Source organism: Nasonia vitripennis, chromosome 4 (genome assembly GCF_009193385.2).
Source record: "Nasonia vitripennis strain AsymCx chromosome 4, Nvit_psr_1.1, whole genome shotgun sequence".
In the NCBI taxonomy this organism is placed as follows: Eukaryota; Metazoa; Arthropoda; class Insecta; order Hymenoptera; family Pteromalidae; genus Nasonia; species Nasonia vitripennis.
Window position 1 is genome coordinate 16,220,723 of NC_045760.1, and position 20,543 is coordinate 16,241,265.

General features: G+C 50.1%; 1 protein-coding gene across 7 annotated transcripts in view; it reads right to left on the reverse strand.

The window, feature by feature from the left end:
* The window catches only part of LOC100115432, a 167,359-nt gene that overhangs the window by 48,850 nt on the left and 97,966 nt on the right, over positions 1–20,543 (reverse strand). The window contains exon 1 of one of the 7 annotated variants that reach the window (XM_001600108.5): positions 6,994–7,203. The exons of 5 other annotated variants lie outside the window; for them this stretch is intronic. The gene's annotated coding sequence lies outside the window, so the exon portion shown is untranslated. Of the gene's footprint in view, positions 1–4,808; positions 4,963–6,993; positions 7,204–20,543 lie in introns of those variants that run through there. One more of the 7 variants, XM_031929641.1, reaches the window with a different exon arrangement.

Consider the following 20,543-nt stretch of genomic DNA (forward strand, 5'->3'; position numbering starts at 1 on the left):
CTTTCACTTATTCGGCACAGCGAAGGCAAATTACATCGATCCAAACATCCATCTCGATCCACGGCCGGAGCTTGGAGATTCCTCGAGTTTCGATATATTATAGCCGATCGTCGGATCGCATCTCTCGTGCGAGCATCAGCTTCGCGGTCGCACGCGCGCATAGATAATTCTCCGAGACTCATATCGGGTCGGAATCGGTTCGATGAGCGGCACGCGGAAAGAACGAGGGTATCGATTGCAGCTGGCTTGCGGAAAAATAATTGGCTGTAAATCTCGCGGATCAGCGCTGGTTACGTGTCCCATTCATCCCCCGCTGATGTACGCTGGCGTCTCCTCGACGCACTTCTCGAAACTGTTGTGCTCCGCACTAGAGCTTGCGTAAATCCACGCGAGAGAGATCAGCGATCAAAGGGCTTGGGAAAGTCGCGTTTAAAAGCGTGGACTTTAAACGCCTCAGTGTCTCTTGCGGAAGAGACTGTAAAAAGTCTCTCTCTCTCTCTCTCTCTCTCTCTCTCTCTCTCTCTCTCTCTCTCTCTCGATAAATTATATCGTGAAAGGGGCGGGTGAAAAAATGTCGAAGATTTACAATTTCGTAAATCACGCGCAAGCATACATATATATACAGAGTCGCCTTTTGACCCTGTACCGTCCGATCTCAATAAAATTTATTGTCCCTGTAGCCGGTGTCGGCGTCGCTGCGTGGCAATGTGCTCATCCGCGGCTTTACGATTCAAAAATCCGAGCATCACGAGAACGTCGCGCTATGCACGAAAGTTCATGCAACCTATATGTATGTATGTATATGTGTACTTTTGAAAATCACGACCTTGAACGTCTCGCAGACATAAATTATCCCCTGCTAAAGAGCGACAAAAGCTGTGTACACTTTATCCCAGCGAGGTATTTATACATCGGGAGCATGCTGTGCATTTTAAGAGCGACGTGGAAAAGAAATGAGCATCGCGGAGACGAGTTCGAGAGCTTATTATCGTCAAAGCACATCACGCGCGCGATTTCGCCTCTGCTGTTACCGTTCGTACAGCGCCTCGGCGCGTTATGACTCGTAAATACTTTATCCACACACACACACACACACACGCGCGCGCGCACGCATGCATATATACGCGAGATCGGGATGCGTGTCAATTAAAGCCGATAGGCGGGCGCGAGCAGATTGTTTTATGCCTTCCTCTCGCCACTTTCCTTTTGTCGATCCTCTGATGCGCATACTCGAATATACACTTTAATACTTTATACAAGATACGCTCGTATAGTCGCGGGCCGAAAAAGGGCTGTTTTACAATCCCTCGCATGTTTATGACGCCGGCGAATGGTATCGCGTTCTTATTCGATCGCGTGTGCCGTTTTTAGGAAAGGAGGAGATGCCGAAGATTTTACTAGCATGCGTATATGTATTGAATCTGTATAATAAGGTAGACTTGCGAGCGGGAATTTCGCGCAGGCGTTTGATTGCAGGTGCGAGAGCCGTATACTTTGCTCTCTCCGACTGTAGTTGCCGATATTTCGTTGTAACGAACGAGTAATTTGGCAGTATCGCGTGCATATCGCATATAGGAAATACAATTTAGTTCGACTACTTACATCCGCACTGTGATGTCATTTCGAGAAATATAACGACGAAGCGTTTAAAATTCCCATGTCGCAGATCGCGGGTAAGAACATTTGTGTACGAAATGCCGACATACCACACAAAGCTTATAAAGGGGCGAAAAGTAGGTGGAAAAATCCTCGTACTTGTGCTACTTTCGGCAGTGGTATCGCAAGTGTAGCGCAGTTCTCGAAGCTCCACCGGTGGAAGCGCACCAGCAGCCGAGGAAAGAGAGAGTGAGCGTGTATACCTATATACAGCACTGGTGTATATACGGCCAAGCTCGCGCGCGTTCATGCACACTATAGAGAGAGAATCGCTCCTGCTGCTATGTGCAGGCTGACGAATGAGGGAAGCGGGAGAAAAGCGTGCAAGAGTTGCCCACTGCAGTTTTTATTTGTTTACTTATATGCAACACTTTGGCATGTCACAGCCACGAGATGGTTTGGTAACAAAGAATCAAAGCAGCGCAGTAGAAAGTGGCCGGATACGGTCAGACAAGCGTCTAAAAAAGTATCGTTCAAACGATACACACTGTTCCCGGAAAAGCCCATGTAGCGAGTCTCGAAGAAAGCAAGAGCCGCCCGAAGAAAATCTCGCGTTCGGGATCTTCGCTGGCCTCAGCGGCAGCAGCAGCGGGAGCAGGAGCATCAGAAGAAGAAGAAGAAGACTCTGAACAGCAGCAAGGCTGCGGCAGCGCTTGCGTTGTATGTTGGGCAAATGTAAAACAAGAAGCACGAAAGTGTGCGCTCGGCTCTCTCTCTCTCTCTCTCTCTCTCTCGGCACGGCGCGCGAATCTAAATATAACCGGGGCCGTACAGCATGGAACGTAGCTTGCAGTCCGCCGACCGATGGGCGCCTCTTCCTTTCTGCCTCGCCACCCTCGCCTCCTTCTCCTTCTGCTCCTCTTGCTGTGGTGCATGCTCCTGCTGCTCGTTCTTTCTCTGCTGCTGCTGCTGCTTCTTCGGCCGTTCTTCTCCAGCCTTTTTCCCGAAGGAGCGCTTTCTTCTCTTTTTAACCTTCTGTGCGCGCGCGTGCGCGAGCGCCGAGAGAATCCTTGCGGCGCGTTGCATACCGATACGATTGCGAGCGAGGGAGAAATAGCTGGACTCGCGAATCGTTCAGCGGTTTTCCGCACGGATTTTGGGCTACCACGTACTAAAAGATTGTTGGAGGTGAGGTGCGTACTTTCGAGTTTGTACTCGCGCGACTTATAAATCAATCCCACGCGCGCTCTCGCACGTTATAATTATTTTAAAGATGATTTGTAGGTGTTGCGCGCCGAGGCGTTTTTATAGCGCAAGATCGCAGACAGATATTCGCTGCTTCAAGGATACCCACTCTTCTGTACGGAGACTCACGCACCGGCAGCTTATTTTCAACAATATAAGGCGCTCGCGCCGCGTGTTCTTGAAAATTCTATAATTCAATCATTATTGCAGAATCAATCTTCGAACTCTGTGCTGTATAACTTCTATATATTATATACACGCGACCTTATACCATCGCGATCAAGCGCAGTTTCCTCAAATCGCTCGATAGTCTTTTCACTCTCTACTGCGCTCGCCCTCCGCATATTGCTTCTATACTACTAGGCTATGCCGCAGCCGTCAAACGCGCGCCGGTATATAATGAGATCGGAACGTTTAGGAGTCGCGCGCGCACTTGCAAAACTATATATTATATACACGGCGTAGTGGCGAAAGTGCCAGAGGCATTGTCGGCGCCGCAGCGTCGTATCTATCAAAAATTTTTCCGCCCCGTCGCGACAACGTAAGCGGAATGAGGTTGAGGCTCGAAGAGAGAATGTGTATAAGGGTACATTGTTGCGCTCTTGATTGTACCGGACGCCTGTGTATTGCCTTTCATAAGTGTCTTATTAGGGACACTTCGAATGCGTATACGTGTATTAGGGATAATGATAAGGAAGTTTGGTCGTAATCTTGTCGGTGATTGCTTTTAATGGAATCAGAACGAAACGTTATTTATCTAACATCGATATCCCAGATTCTATAGCTGAAACGGTGGACAAATATATAAAACAAGCAACTTCTACGCGTAACACAATCGTTAGGAGAAATCGTGGGGAGGAAATTATATCAGTTATTCCGATTTTCGATTTTTGTTCTCCCACTACGCCTCGTGCGCGTGCACGCGTATAGGATAAGGGACAATGAAAGGAGCGCCGACTGATTGCGCATTGTTGCTGTGTATAGATCTAACGCTAAATTGTGCGCTCGGCCATTGTTCCCTGCGGCTCGAGGCGTCGCTCTCTGCGCGTTTCGCGCGGCCCAAAAGAATCGGTAATGCCGTATCTCGCGCGCTTTGGGCCTTTAATTACAACGAGTGTGTACATTTGAATTAGCCGAGCCTGTAATTCTGAATGAAACTATTAGGAAAAGGTAGACCTTTCGCTGCGCCGCGTGATTCCATCCGTTTCCAATGTTAAGTGTATAATCTCATTCGAACGAAAAAAACCGGGATTTTCAGGTTTCCCCGAAGCGTCGCGACGGCATCAACGGGGAAAAAAGCGCAGCCGCGCGCGCATCGAATGAAAAATACAACAGTGCGCGCGTCGCTGCAGTCGTCAATCTGAACAAAGTATACGGAAAATAATTGGACAATTAAGAAAGATGCAGGAGAGCGAGAAAAATGACGGTCGCCTTCTCGTGTCGCGGCGATCGAGACGAACGAAATCTGCCCCCCGACGCCGTACGTCAAACCGGCCCCACAATAATGCTCGTCGGGTCGCGTATGCGTGCGGAGAAAAAGCGAGCTCGCGAGTTTTTTTCGTGGAGCTGCAGCGCGCAGCGGATGATTTGTCGAGGCGATTCGGACAAGGTCGTGCTTCCATAGCAGCAAGCAGCCGCGGAAGGGAGCGATCGATCTCTCGCGCGCCCCCTCTCCGTACACCTTGAAGAAGACGAAGGAGCGGAAAAAGAGGACTTGCGGCGGATGGTCAGGTTGCCGTTAAAGGTGAATCCGTAAATGGCCATGCGCGGCCTCGAGGCAGTATTTTCTTTCAAGCGGTGGCGATCGCGCATAAGTGGCACTGCTCTTGTATCGCCTACTAATCGCGCCAGCCAGCCTGCCCTTTTATCTTCCGTTGGCGATCGGCGGCGGCGGCAGCGGCACACCGCACTACCGGCACGGCCTTCGCGGATTAAAAGACACTGCAGACCGGGTCAACGGAACTTACTTGCTTTATGCAAGGGAGCGCTGATGGAGACAGAGCTTCTTTTTCCTTTTCACTACCCGAAGGGGAGCAATCGCTATACACGAGGTTCGGACGCTTTTAAATATAGCCTTAGGGCCATTGTCATTCGGATGCGACTTACGGAGTATTGTGTGTCTGCGCGCGCGCGTGTAAACTCACCTGAAACAAAAAGTAAAAGTCGACGTTAGATTCCACAAGCAGAGCTTTCTTATATTACGATTTATAAACTATCTCCACTGCGATAAAGTTACGTAAGCTGTCACTGCCTGTCGTATACGAAATGTGATTTTTTTCCATGATATAGTTAACATGCAATGCGCCGAATCAAATCGCCCGAGATCGGGGACCATCAATAACTATCCCAATATCGCGCGCAGCCATCGGTACAAAACAAACACGGCGATTGCAGTAGAGTATAGAGTTATAGTTATGGTACGAAGAAAAAAGCCCCCCCCCCCTCGACCGTAATAATATAACCTCTTGTTTTTCGTAAGAGATTTCGTATAGCGATGCGACGCACCCGCTCGCTTTTCCCGATCGATTTATTATTTCCTTCGCTTCGAAATGAATCGACAGGTTGCGAGCGGCTCTCTCTCTCTCTCTCTCTCTCTCTCTCTGTACGCTTGCGCGCGCCCGATGATTATCGCTATTAATGATGAATATCTCGGGTGTCCTCTAAAGCGGAAGGCGGCTAATCTTTCTTGAGTTACCGTTGCTCGAGCGCGCGCTCGCCAGGAAAATCCTCCTGCTCACGCGGGTACATGTATATAGATATATAGTACTCCGGCGCGGCGAAGGTCGATTATTGTACGCGTGTCAAAAGCGCGCGCACGCGTGTATTACGAAATCACCGGTCTTCGAATTGTTGATCGGCGGAAGAAAAAACAAACAAATGCGAGGATGATGCTGCCGCGATGAAAAGCTGAACATTCGCTTATTGACGTGTGCGGAGAGCTCGTGTGAAATTATGCTAATTATGTCAGGCTCTTATAGACGCATTATCGGGGTAAGAAAATTTCAATCGCAGCCGCGTATGATTTTTCTTCCGCTTATAATTATATGCGTATATTTAACATTGTAAGTTCGTTAAAGAAACAGCGCGAGAGCGAGCGCAATGGCGCGGAACAAGTGTAATAATGGTAATAACGAGGCGAGTAAAAGCAATAATGCCCCATTGACAGCATGTATTTATGCGTACGTTGCATAAGAATTATAGTACTATTGTATTTTGTCGCTGCCTTATTACCATTATTACGCTTATGCGCGCCTTGCGTGACTGCGCGCCGGTGCTCGTATAATATTAAACTCCACGCTCGCGACTATTTTGATTTTTCAATTGGCCAGAATGAAACTTTGAATCAATTCGACGCACCGACTCGTGTGTCCATATTCTACGAAAAGGGTCGACTCCCTTCGCAATAAGCTCTGCGCACAGTATCGCTCGCTCGAGACCAAAGAACTCAAACATCGGTGGCGAAAAAGAGGCGCACGTGTGTGTAGCGGTAACCCAACAATGCGCGAGCGAGGGTATAGGAATAAAAACCATGCGGAAATCGAAGAACGAACGAAAGCAGTGCACAGAGCGGTGAATAATCGATCTCGGCCCTTTGTTTGCGCGCTGCACTGCTTGGAATGCCTGCACGCGGAGCCTGTGCGCTGCTCGTGTCTATATATCGACGTTACTTCCTGTTCAGGCGCGAGTTTATAAGGTGTGAAAAAAATATGCTGCCGCTGCTGCTGCTGAACACGTGCACGGCTTTGTCGCATATACTGCAGCTGGCCCGCTAGGCCGACTCTCTGCAGAGCAATTACGCCGGCTGCTCGCGATTATTCTCGCGGATTAAAATTCTCGAGGTGCGTATAGGTATACGGGAACTAATCGGAGAATTTTCGTTTAATTATGTTATGTACTGGAGATTTGCGGAGGGTGAAGCAAGGCTATGCTAGATATTCGGTGCTGCAGCTTTGAATGAAAACTGCCTCGCGCGACTAAGGGGTGTACGACTCTATTTTCGAGTGCTTATGGACTATTTTCTTTCAAGTTCTTTGGCGACATCTAAATGGATAGTAATAATAATTTGACTATATCACTTAATTAAGGAGCTTCGCGAGCATTAAATGGAAATCTATAAACGTTTTAATCTAAAAAATTAAAATGCCAAAATACCTCGACATTCGATCCAGAATATAAAACAAAATCCACCACACAAAAAACGTCACTCCACATTAGTATATAGATCACTGCACCACCGCCTCTCAAGCAAAGCGCACTGAAGCAACGCGCAAGTAGCGTCGCACTCGAAGTTACACTACACAGTGACAGTCTCGCGCAACTCCAGCGAGGTATCATCAGCGATTACGCTACGCTCACTCCCTCTTCGGCGCCGCACGACTGCGAAGGCGACGACGATTGCTCGCGGGCCACTACGACGACGACGGCGCTGCTGCTGCTGCTCACGTACGCGCACGGCACATCCGCCCGGCCGCGGGCTTGAATGATTTATGAAAATCGACACGCGAGGGCACCCGGTCTTTTGCCGAGCGTAATTCAATAGCATGATACACTTGCCGTCGTTTAGGTTACAGGGGCTACTCGTGCTCATGAGGGGGTGCTTGCATTATTGAGCGAGAGAGCTTTTGCCGGGCAATGATACTCGCAGATTACGGGCGATTACGGAGGAGAAATGATTGGCCGCCCGATGGTTGTGCGGGCAAAACGGCGTTGCATGCGATTGCAGTAGTAACGGGCGAGCTGGTCAGACGCGGCGAGCATTACCCTCGTTAGTCTCGCTTGTTTTTGGTGATAAAGTTCCGGTTAAAATCGCTCCGATAAGTTTGTGATGAACGTATCAGTTAAGAGAACCGTTGCACAAAGAAAGTCAATATTTTTGCCCCATCAAGACACTGCACGGGCACTTGATACCTCTATTACATGAATCGCAGCGTGAGAATTATAATAATAAACGCGTCCTCGCACGGAGCATTTAACCGCTACAAAATAACGGGGACGACGCCTAGCTCTCGACCCCTCACAATGCCGAGGACAAACGCGCGCCGATGATAAATATTTAATCGATTGGCCGCACGTGATGAAGTTCACTGGGCCGTCTCGTGAAAAGCCCCATTGTTTCTCTCTTCAGCCGCACGTACATCGCCATCTGCGCGCTCATTTGCATGATGCGCGGCGTGACGAGAAAAACGCGCGCAAGCTCTCTCGCGCTCTGCGACTTCTCTCTCGGCGCACCGTAGCATACAGCGCTTCGTAGTTGTATACGTGCAATCTTTGTGAGCGAGGGAAATAAAGTCTCCGGGGCCGAGATCGAACGCAGTAAAACGTGGCGGAACCGCAGCCGCGCGCTGCATGATCGATGAGACACGCGGCGAAATTCCTCCGCGCTCGCTTATATATAGCTGCTGCAGGAGCATCCGCTTGGCTCAGCAGTCTTTCAGACGCGTCTTCGGGAACGAACTGCACGAGGGAGTGAGATGATAACGACGCTCGGCTTTACGACTGAATTACCGCGGCAGCCAGCGCGAGTATGGATGCCGGCGGGGCACGCAAATCGATGATATTGGCAAAGTGCTCTCGGAATTCGCCGACCTGTCAAAATATTAATTACGCGCAGCGGCGCGCGAAGCGCGGGTCCTTGGAAAACGATACTAAGAAATTTTTGCTCCTCCGCCTACTCGCGTCCTTCTTCAACCGGGGTCCCTCCTCCCCTCTCCTCTATATACAATACACATATAAAGACGAGTCGACCGCAAGTAAAAGGCCGAATGTATAACAATGTCGGGGCCGGTGATTTACTATCCGGCGCGACGGCAGCGCGGCAGTTCCCTATATATACAAGCTTGAGCGCGCCCTTGAAAGGGCCCCGTATACACACACACACACACACACACACACACACACACACACACACACATGCGAGCGTTCTTCGTTCGCCGTGAGGAAGATGCTCTCCCCGTCTCTTTCTCTCTCGCTTCGCTCTCCGCTCTCTATTCGTCCCGCTGCAAAAACCACACGTTCCGAGCTCGGGCTCGGCGCAGCTCTTCCCCCCCCCCCCCGCCGACCACCTCGCACTCGCTCGCTCTCTCGAGTCTTTCGCCCCTTTTACACTTGCACTTTATATAAGTTATTACTTTGACTTTGAACGGGTAATAATTTTTACTGTAGTAACGTTACCCTTTTTTCTCCCTTTACTTTTCCCGCGCGCGGGTCTACGCATTAATGAAGGACGTTCGCGCGCACGCGCTCTAAAGATGCGGGCTCGTCGTCGTCGGCGGCGGCGGCGGCGGCGGCGGCGGCTTTTTTGCGGCCGCGGACAAAGGGGAATAAATTGCGGATTTTATTCTCACGTTGAATGCGCGGGTAATTGACAATTCCGGGATAATTTATATTTATAATAATTTTGTTTGGAGCTTTGCGAGCGAGCATATAGAACGCGCGCGCGCACGTTGTTATGATATTTCGCCTGATGAGGCCAGATGGCTCGTGGATTTATCGCCGCGATGATTGTGCCCGGCCGCTGCTGACTTTTACGAGCGAGAGCTCTTTTCTTCCATTCTGCTCTCGCAAGTACGGCATAGAAAAATTTTACCGAGCAAGGTTGACCGAATCGCGGTATGTGTATAGTTATATAGTGCTAGCTTAGAGGCGCATCTATCTCCGGGATATAGCTCTCCTCAGCGGTCTCTGTATGTGTCCGCGAGCTTTTCTGCGCGCTCTCCTCGCCTCGACGGAGACCTTGAGAAACACGTAGCTACGTACGAGCGCCCGCGGGCGCGCTTCAGTGCGTAACTCCGGCGCTGCTGTCAGCGAGCACCTTTTTCTTTCGCTCTCGCGCTCGCCTCGCGTATACATGTAGAGGATATATTATGTGAGATATAGGTACGTATGTGTATGGGTATACACACTTGTATTGAAAGGAAAGCCGACGTATTATAGCGTGCGCACGAGGAGTTTCCGTTTCCGTGACGCACTATTAGCCGGTCTTAGCGCGCGAGAATTAGTTCTCTCTGTCTTTAATATCTGCACGTCTGCAGTCCGAGTGTATTATAGGACCGCTTCTTTTGTTCGCCGTTGTTTTTAGCGAACCAGTCGTGCTTTATCTGGCAAGTATCTTATTAACTCGTCTCATGCCAGAGTGACGGTAAAATATCCATTAATAAGTCGCGTTCGATTGAAACGTCACCGTATCGACGGCGGTTCACAAATAACACTCGCAGAATCTCCTCGAGAATCGCGCCGAAACTATTGTGATCCAGCGGACCATCAAAAAAAGCAAAGGTCTTCCTGGAGCACATCATTGTTCCGCGAAGCGCCTCGTCACTCTGCTGCGCGGAAGGGTTCCCTAGACACATGCAGACGAGCCGAAAACCGCGAAGCGTATAAGCGACACCAACGCGTGTACCTGCTATACACCCGCCGAGAGAGCAGCAGAGGAGAATCTCTCGTTCCAGGCCGTGTGTCTAGCTAATTTTGCCGACGTCACGAGCCGTCCTTCGTCCTTCCTTTTCTACGATATACACATACGCAGTCGCTTGCTTACGTAGTTGTGGACACATCTGCTGACCGGACGCGGTCATCTTCTCTCCCTCCTTATCTTGAGGTTATCGCTTCGTGTATGTTTGTTCGCGCAGCAGCAGCAGCCTTGATAAAATTACGAGCAATTATCGTCTATTTTTGTATTTATAATTACGCCTGCGCACGCAAAAGCTGTCATCGTCCGTTTCACGAAGATTCGCGTTGAAAAAACTTTTACACAGCGAATGCACGAAAAGTCCTCGCATCATCATCTATATACTCCCCTTCTTGATGCATCGACCCGCTTTTAATTGCCGCTCGAATGTCTTTGAAGAGATCGATAGTCGAGAGCCTCGGAAGCGTAGTATCGAAAGAAAAAAGCAGCCGCGTCCGATCTCTCGCCGGTGGGCGAAAATTTATCAATTCATTTCAGCGAGTGGTACTGGGCATCGTTCGATCAAAAGTTGCGTAATCGCTACCATATTATATACTCGCAGCAGCAGCAGCAGTGTAAGTAATTCTAAGTAACCGCTTGATCGTCGCTCCTCTCGAGTTGCGGGCGGAAGAGAGGCGATCATTACCGCGATTTGCATCGAAAGTACGTATACGTTTACGGTAGTCCCTCGAGATTTTGCGTAGCGATACAGGTGTTTATAGTTCGGTGATTCCGCTTATCTCCGGCGTTCATCGCTCTGAAATTGCTCCCGCCGCCGCTGAATTGTGTGCATGAATTCTCAAGTTTTCGTACACGGAATAACACACACACGCGTTAGAGAGCGAGTGAATAATGCATCGCGTATATTATCAATCCTTCGCGCAGGCGTAACGTTACATCATCGCAAGGCTGTGTAAATAAGCTAATTGTGCGATATACTGCAAGTCGCCGTGTTTGAAATACAAAAATAACCAGCGACATCATCATCCGCATCCATCTCAGCGTCGTCCAATAAGAAAAAAGGTAGAATCAGCAGCTTATAGCGTTGTACAATAATTTTGTACTCGCGCGCGCAGAGAGACGGTGTACATATTAAGCATGACAACCGGTCGCGGCCGGACTATATGGCGCGACGACGACAAAAGGTCAGTCACTTCGGCGCGGCCACAGTCATCCTCGCTTACGTATCCCACACGCACACACACACACACACACATACGCGAGTGTATATTGTGTATAAATCGCGTTCGTCCGTTCGGCGGGACCGTTACGTTGCAAAAACTCGGCCGGATAATCGTCCCGCGCTCGCACCGCCACCGCTTAGATCTAACGGCCCCGGTAATGAGACAGGTCTATTCCATTCGCGCGTTCTCTCTCTCCCTCCCTCTTCCCCTCCTACGTCTAATTCGCGCTCGGAGAGAGAGAGAGAGAGAGAGAGAGAGAGAGAGAGAGAGAGAGAGAACGAGAACGCGACTTACCCAAGGCGGCGGCGCATCGACTCGTTCAACGGTGCATCTTCTTCTCTCGCGCGCTTCATTCGCACTTCCGCGCGCGTCGAGAGGTGATAATAACATTATGTATGCGGGGACGCCGGCGTAATAACGAATTAACATTTAGAACGGGACAGCGCCGCGAGTAGGTATATAAGCATACAGCTTGGCTGAGCGCGCGACACGAGAGAAAGAGAGAGCAGCAGCTGGCTCTTCCTCGTTCCTTCTCGATGCAGTCGCGATTTTTCCAACTCCTCCTCCTCCTCCTCGTCCTCGTCGCTCCGACATTCTCAGAGGGACTTGTGCGGCCGACGCCGTATTCGCGCGCTTTTCGCGAGAGGAGCGCCGCGGAAGTCTTTAGCGAGAGAGGGGTGTAAATAAGTCGAAGGGTACGCGCAAAAGGAGAGAAGATTCTTCGGCCGTTTTGCTAATGAAGGGAGTGTAGCACGCGCCGCTGCGAGCGAGCTTTGTTTTTACAGTGCTTTTTCAAGCGCGTTAATAAATCACGGGTGTAATGGCTCGCGGAGAGAGAGAGAGAGAGAGAGAGAGAGAGAGAGAGAGAGAGAGAGAAAGAAAAAAGCGCGCGCACTGGAGGAATTTTGCGCGAGCCGCGGATAGAACACGTCGCCGTTGACTTTGACAAAATTAAAGGTCGTTCGCGCTTGCAAGAGAAAGCTTTTTCTCTTTCACAATATCTATACACAGCGCGTTTGCGAGCATATTTGCGATTTTCTTGCAGCCGAACAACGGTGCGCTGGAGCTTTTTGTCAGCCCGCCAGCTACAAACGAGCTGCGTGTGTTATAACTGTTAAAATCTATCGGGCAATCGTTCCAAGAGAGGAATATCACACCGCATCTGCGATAAGTGATATTCCCGAGGGACCTGCATTCTTCATTCCTATACGAGATAGATACAGCGTAGTGCGGCGCAGACGATCACGCGAGAAAATCGCGGTTTTCTCGGAAACACACCACCCCGCGAATGTGAATATATATCTGCGTGGCTGAATCTCGAATACGAATGACGCGCGGCGGACGTTCGCGTATACTTACAGCCCGCCGAGCGAGCTGAATTTATATTGCGGCCAGTCGAGCAGCATTATCCTCCGCGATCTCCGCGAGAGGAAAGAATCCTCGCTCGTTTCTTTTTCTATCGCGCGCCTTCTTCCGGATATGTGTCGTGGTGTGCAACGACGGTTATACAGTATACTATATCCCAGCGCGATCGCGGAAGGACGCGCGAGAGAACTTCTCCGCGATTGGGACGATTCGCCGGGGGAGTATATAACGCGTGATGGGACACGATACACACAGTGTAGCCGCAGCAGGTATACCGTTGTGTATAGAAAATATCGTTCGTTCATTGCCGGCGCTGGAGCTCTTATACGGCTGTCGCATATTCGATAAATTCAATCTGCGGAGAATCCTTAAAAGTGCGAGTATACACAATATAATAGAGACTCCGGCGCGGAGAGGTCATGTTCACACGCGAGCGGCAGCAGCGGGCGAGTGTGAGCAGCCTTATTAATTCCTCTAATTCTTATTAATATTAATGGCTCGTTGCCGGCGCGCGCGCGTCGCCGCGTATACTGCACACTTGAAATAATCTCTGGCAACAGTATACGTATAAGTGCAGCGACTCGAGGACTAATGTATACCGCGACGTATAGTCGCGATCCTCCTTCGCCTTTTTATGCACAGCTGATCCTTCTGTCTACCTTCGTACGCACGCGATCGGAGAACAATAGCGGAGCGACGACGCGTGAGCTGCTGATTTCCCGAGGCACAAGTAGGAAACGAGACGAATTTTCCGAGCAGCGCGAGCTTGCATGTGTGCACTGAGTATATTGCAGTACAAATAAGTTCGATGCTTCGTTCGTCATTGTTCGGATATTTATGAGCTGCTTTTGACGGATGCACGCCGCGAGCGACGATAACATTGTTTTTTAATGAATGTTACATTCATCGAATGATCGATGAGCGATTATCCGAGCGTGTGCGATATGAATTTCGAATTTAAACTGCAGTACGTCGAAGTTATCGGTCAATATTTTGACGTAATACGCTGTATAATTACTATGATACAAATAACGCCTGAACGTATAGGCCGTAAACGCCAATTCGTCGAGCCATTTTCTGTACACAAGCCATACACATTATACGCGCAAACGAGGATCGACTACCTATTCCGCCAGAGGAAAAAAAGCGACACGTCTACAACATTCTTGCCAGTCAATTACACGCACGCGTATCAATCGAAATATAAATCTCCCGATCAACGTTCCTTTTCGCGCATACACCCATACATATTACAAGAGGATCGATATCTACAGCAGTCGCTCTCCTCCCATACGACCTTTTGATCTCGCGCATACCTAAACAGACCGCGAGTTAGAGAAAGAGAAAAGCGAGAAGGATTCGACATCCAGCTCGCGCACAGGAACACCGTTCGCAATCTCGCTCTCCCAATCAGGAGCAAAATTCAAACGCGGGCGCGCGAGCAACGGGACACGTCGCGCGAGCGAGCAGATCGAACGGTAGTCCATGTTGGGCGCCGAAAGCGGCTAGTCTTCCAAGGAAATCCCGCGTGTCCGTGTGTACGGCCTATCGGGCAGCTGCGCGAAACGCCACCACCTTCTCGCGTGTGCCGGAAACCAGGACACGGGAATTCAATGTGTGTATCTGTACGTGTATACCTTCGCCGCTTCTCTGTCTCTCTCGGGTTCATTAGGGAAACGCGGCGGCGCACAGCTGCGCGCGCGATTATGTCAGCTCGGCCGAGTGCGTGTGCTCCGAAGAGGAGAGTCTTAATTGTAAGTACGAATGTTGGCTTTATCGGAAAAAGGCGATTCAATTAAGCGGTACATAGCCTTGCGAGTATTATAGTTGTATACGCTTGTGTCGAGTCGCGCGCCGCGCTAAATCATCCCAATAGAGAATCGTCGCGGCCGAACGGTAAAGCCACAGCTCTCGTCCAAAAGAATTACGCGTACTCAAAAGTCAAGTATAGACACGCGTGAGAAAGCCGGCAACACGAGTAGGTAGAATGTAGAAAAAGAAGAGGCCGTGCCGCCAATATAAATAATCATCGATATGCCAAGAGAGAGAGAGAGAGAGAGAGAGAGAGAGAGAGAGAGAGAGAGAGAGAGAGAGAGGAGAGGCTGTTCAGTCAAAGATACTCGCGCTCGCGCCATATATACACGCTAACCATCACCTCGTTATCGATTGCGTCTGCAGCTGCGGCCGCCGCCGCCACCGCATCTCTCGCGCCATTATCGATGCGCGCCACGTCCACGTCCGTTAACCTTAATAAAGATAGATATGGTTGCTGCCGCTACTGCGCGTGCTTTTCTCTCTCTCTCTCTCTCTCTCTCTCTCTCTCTCTCTCTCTCTCTCTCTCTCTCCCGCGATTTTCGAACGTAGGAGGCGCGACGAGAGACACCCGCCCTTTCCGCAGCGATTCTCTCGTTAGGCGCGAGCCGCGAGTCGTTGCGTGCGTGCATGTGCACTGCCGCGAGACAGAGATGACGGAAGAATGGGGAGAAAAATGTCGCTAATGCTGTGGGATCGCTCGCGCGAGACGAGCTATATGGTGTATGCGCGTAGATATATGCACACACTGCGTAAGCAAATGGACCGCGACGGTACTCTTCCGGCGTTGTCTGTGGAGATTTTTGTCGCGCTTGGCAGCTGGATACACTATAGATGCTGCTGCGTGTTCACGCTGTTTGTTAGCGCGCGGAAGTCTACTGCACTGTACGGAGATTTTTTCTGCTCTGTGCGATGCGAGTGCAGGGCGTTGGCGTGAGAATTATCGCATGTGAATCAGGAGGTTCGGTGATTTAGGAGTGCTGTTTGTCTCTCCGCGCGGATAATGTGTTTTCGTGAAGATAAGCTGGAAAAATACACTCAAAATATTATTATCGATCCAATTAGCGAATGTTTTCTTCTCGATCGAAAAGAGTCCTCCTGATGTTTAATCTAAAATTGCCGCTTTTACCTTCAACGGAGAACAAACATTCTCTTCGACTGTAAAGTTGCGCGTCCCTCGAGAGGGATGACTCACCCCCTCTATACCTAATTAGCGTAAATTAAATTTCGTCCATCTGCTAGATAGCGTATCTTCCTCAAAGGCTCGTTAATCCAGAGCCGTAAAACCTTTGTTTGTTTTCAGCGTATAAAAGCAATTAGACGTAACAAACAAACACTCTTCACTGAGTGAACCAAAGCCCCCGCCAGCAATCGTAAAAGCGCGCGACGGTCTCTATACTGTTTTCGGCATAATTAACGAACGCTCCTCTTTGTTTACAACGCCTCAACGGCGGCGTCCCAAAAATACCTCGCAAAAAAACAAACTCATATACGTATAACTTTCTTTCCCCGTCCATGCGGCTCTGTATGCATCTGCGCATCCGGGAAAGGAGGTCGCGAGAGGGGCGCGCCGCTTCGACGCAGAAATCGAAACCGAGAGCGCCGCAGCAGCTATCTCCTCGTCGCGACGCGCGACAATAAGTCTCGGCGCAGTGGCGGCACTACCTATATATACTATGCGGAACGAAGAATAGAATGAAAAGGAGCACTCGGCGGCGCGCAGGACGAGCGAAGAGAGCGCAACCTCTCGCTGGCAATTTAGATAACGATCCGTTTAAACGCCGCTGAATTTTCTTAACGGCGCAAATTGCACGCTTAACGCGAGAGCTCTATCCATACTGTGCGCATACACATCAGTAGATGCGAATTTCGTTGCTGCATACCCGGCGATCGGATGTAAATCAGGGGGCTGCTTACACTTCGTGCGTGCCAAACGATCGTTCATTCGAGCTCTGGATTTCTTCATTTGTCGATTCGATTTGTGGAAACGAAATCGAGCGGTGCAGGGCGTGACTTTGATTCGCTCCGTGTGTATGTCGTAACGCACAATTGCGCACACGCACGGCGCGTGATTTATTCGAGTCTCTCTTCCATTTCACACTCCTGAACGTTATTATACGTATATATCTGAATTCGAGCAATAACAATCGCGACAGTGATCGAGTCTACGAAATTAAAACGTCTTTTTGTCGCGCGCTATCTATATAATGTAAACTCCAAGAGCGCGCGGTGTATACGCTGCATGCACGAGAGGGAAAGTATACATTGCAAAATTGACGTGGATTAAGTTGCTCTATTATCGTTTCCTGGCTCTCCGCCCTGCGCGCGCGCGCGTGCGATTACAGTATAAAGCAACGCGGCCGCAGTCAGATAAATGATTGTCTTAAGTGGCGCGCGGCACTCGCGGAATAAACGTATTTCTCGCGGTGACACGTTCGTATATAAAGCGAGCCGATTGAACCTTAATCGCCGGAAATAAAGGACCCTTGGGATAATGCCGGCTATCAATACAAAGCCGTGCTCTGCCTACGCGAGTATATGTATTCAACGCGCGGCTGCTGCAACGAGAGGTAAATAAAACGATCGATCCTTAATTTAAGCCGACGACTGTCGAAGACCGGGCGCTGGGTATATATACCGAGCCCGCGGCAAAGGGAGACGCAATTGTTCCAACGCGTTTTGGACTGCTTCAATCAATTCCCCGATATAACGAAACGATTTATTCTACTGCGTGTAGACGGAAAAATACGATAAAATATGCAGGGAAGGCGCGCCGCGCCATACTCGTCTTTTTCAACTGTCGTCGGCGAATGCAAGTATGCCTTTGCCTTCTCAAACACGAGCGTGAAGATTTGACGAAATTGTTTTCTCCGCCGTCAAAGAAATGCTTGCAGTCATGCTACAGTCTCGGATATGTGCGGGTTCCATTCCGCAGTGGGTATGTGAAGTGCATAACGCGGCAAAATATACGCGCACACGGTGTAAAGGAAACAAAAGGACGCTGTATAGGAGCAGAGTGGAATGCAACGGACACTAGGCGAATGATCCCCGAGACGTATGTGTACACTGCAGCGCAGTACGCGGTGTAATAAGGAGCTCGTGGAGACGCGGAGATGAGCTGCGAGCTCACGGGTATAGTATGACACGGGGCTCACTTATATGCAGCTACCCCCCAAGTTTCACGCTACTGGTGCGCGCTCTCCTTCTGCAGCTCCTTTATATTTACCTTAGCATTTGCCACCTCTCTGACTCTGCATCCATCTCCGTCCTTTTTACGCTCTTCTCGCGTATGTATTATGACATGAGTGTGTGTGTGTGTGTGTGTGTGTGTGTGTGTGTGTGTGTGTTTTGAATAAGGCACGCCGCGTATAAGTTTACGCCGCAGCGCACTCGAGAGCGAGCTTTCAAGCGAAGTTTTCCTTTTGAACTTTGCACGAGAGTATACACGCTGCCATTTTAATAATTTGCAATACATTGCAGATTGCAGAATCGGTATTAGGCCTCGAATTCAGTTGATCCTTTTCGCGTTTTTCGCCAATTGCAATAAGCTCTTCTGACGAGCTGTGATGACAAAGAAGCGTACGACGAATATTCTAAGCAACGCCGCTATTGCAAGCCCCTTTTTCGTGCAACGAGCTTACACTGTACATGTGCCTGTATATAGAGAGAGGAGAGTCGACTGGCCGGCAGTTATCGGCGGTCTAAGCCCCGGCTCTCGGTTGGCCGGCTACAGGCTCTCCCGTGAGTCCGCTCGGCTCGGCTCGGCAGCGCTCGGCTCGGCTCGCGACCTTGAACGGGCCCCGTATGCTCTATGCCACTGACACGAACCAAGGACGTCGCCGCTCTCTCACTCGCGCTGCTCTGTTGGCGTGCTGTTGTCCCGAAATGCGGTCGTGGAACTTGCTGTGGAGAGTGCTCGTCGATGGCAACTCTTTTTCGTGCGCCGCTGCCGCCGAGCTGGCGCGCTGCTCGCTTGCGCTCTCTATCCCTGCCCCTGTGCCTGAGCAGTGGCGTAGGACGGGAGATGGAGAGAGAAAGCCCTGCACACTGTTGCCGTGCGGAGTTTCATTTGCGCTCTCCGAGCTTTGCGGATCGTCGCTGCTTCAAGCTTTATGCAGGTATACGAGCTATCCCGCGATGTTTGCCTGGTTGAGAGAGGAAAATATTGATCGGAGGGAAGGGAGGGTAAAACGGGGGGTTTGCGTCGGCAGCCAATCGCGGTAATGAACGATTACGAAAATTCCAGTATCAATAACGTTGAGAGCTCTACGAGCCGTGTGCGGCATCCTCCAAACACGCGTATCATTCCCAAACAATTGCGGGAACCGTTACGCGCTAAGTATAAGAATTTAAGTAATAAGCAGGAAGAGGCCTCTGCCCTCGTCCTCCACTTAACGTCTGAGCGAGCGCAACAAGTGCATCTCTCTCTCCTCTCTCTCTCTCTCTCTCTCTCTCTCTCTCTCTCTCTCTCTCTCTCTCTCTCTCTCTCTCCGGCTCTGAAATTCTCACGAAAATAGAGCAATTCCTTCGATCCCCGCTCGCGGAGAAATGCAAACAAAAATCCCGAGCGCACGCATTTCTCTCTCGATGCCGCCGGCGCGTAATGACGCAATACCCGCTAATGGTCATTGGCTCCAGAATTTCACGCACGCGGTAGTCCTTCGTCTCGTGTAGCATGTATTACCGCATCGCGCGGCGCGCGAGACTCGTTCGTCGTTATCCCGCCGCCGCCGCTCATTATCGTTTGATCGCTCTCGGCCTCATCATCGTCGGTCCTCTTTTTCCTTGCCAATTCCGATCTGCTGATCCCGACAGCCGAAAACGAGCGCTCTTTAATCGCACGCTGGCCATCGCTCCTGCGAGGTACTCGAGCGAGTGTACAAGAGATGTGTGTGCTCATGTCCGCGGGGCACACGCACTGCAGAGGCGAAGTACGTCGAACTGGAATACCTACGCACGCGAGCGAGTGCGAGCCCGCGCGCGGGGAGAGAGAAAGAGAGAGTAAAGCGAGCGATGCACCGCCGTATAGCCTGAAGAATGAGCGTTACTGAAGTTCAACGATACCGTGAAAACGCCGGGGAGATGGGCGTGAAGATGTTGCATGTACGTACATCGTCCATCATTTTTCTCCGCGCGACAACGAAGCGAGGAAGCGACGCGTCGCATGAATATGCAGATTTTTCGCTGAGAATAAGAGGGCACTTTGATTGTCAGCCGTCGGGGTAATTGAAAGTAGATGAAACCCAAGTGGTCAGACACGTTTTGCTGCTGCTATGTGTATATACATACAGCCGCATCAGATAAGCGGGATTCGATTCTTCGTAGATGAATAATTTTCAATATCGTTAGGCGACGATTATATTGTCCCTAGGATGATTGAGATATTAAGGTATGCGCGTTTACAAACCTGTCTCTCGCTTGACGCTCGTGTGCTGCACGTGTATCGATGTCCTTCTACTGCCATCATCTGCTCCGAGAAGTACGTATAATGTAAATGCAAACGCTGTACTCGCGACTGTTCCAGAAATTAGACTTTGAAATGCACACGTATAACTGGCGAGAGCGAAGGCAAAAATTAAAATAATTCCCGGAGAATATCTTATATACAGTATACTATATACACCTATAGGCGAAGGAGCGGCGCGCGGAATAAACTGAGAGCGAATTTCAGCGACGAGCTCTCAGCGTGTATAGCTCGCGGTCAAGTGCGCGGGTTCGCTGAACACGTGACGTGACGCCCGTTTAGGCTTCCTTTTCTCTCTTTCCTTCAGCCTCGCGAGTCTCGTTATGTACACATGTATGACGCACGTATGCAGCTGCATTATTCCGCTATATAGACACACACCCGCGTGGGCCGATTAGAATATAATAAAGGTAATGAGAATAATTGGACA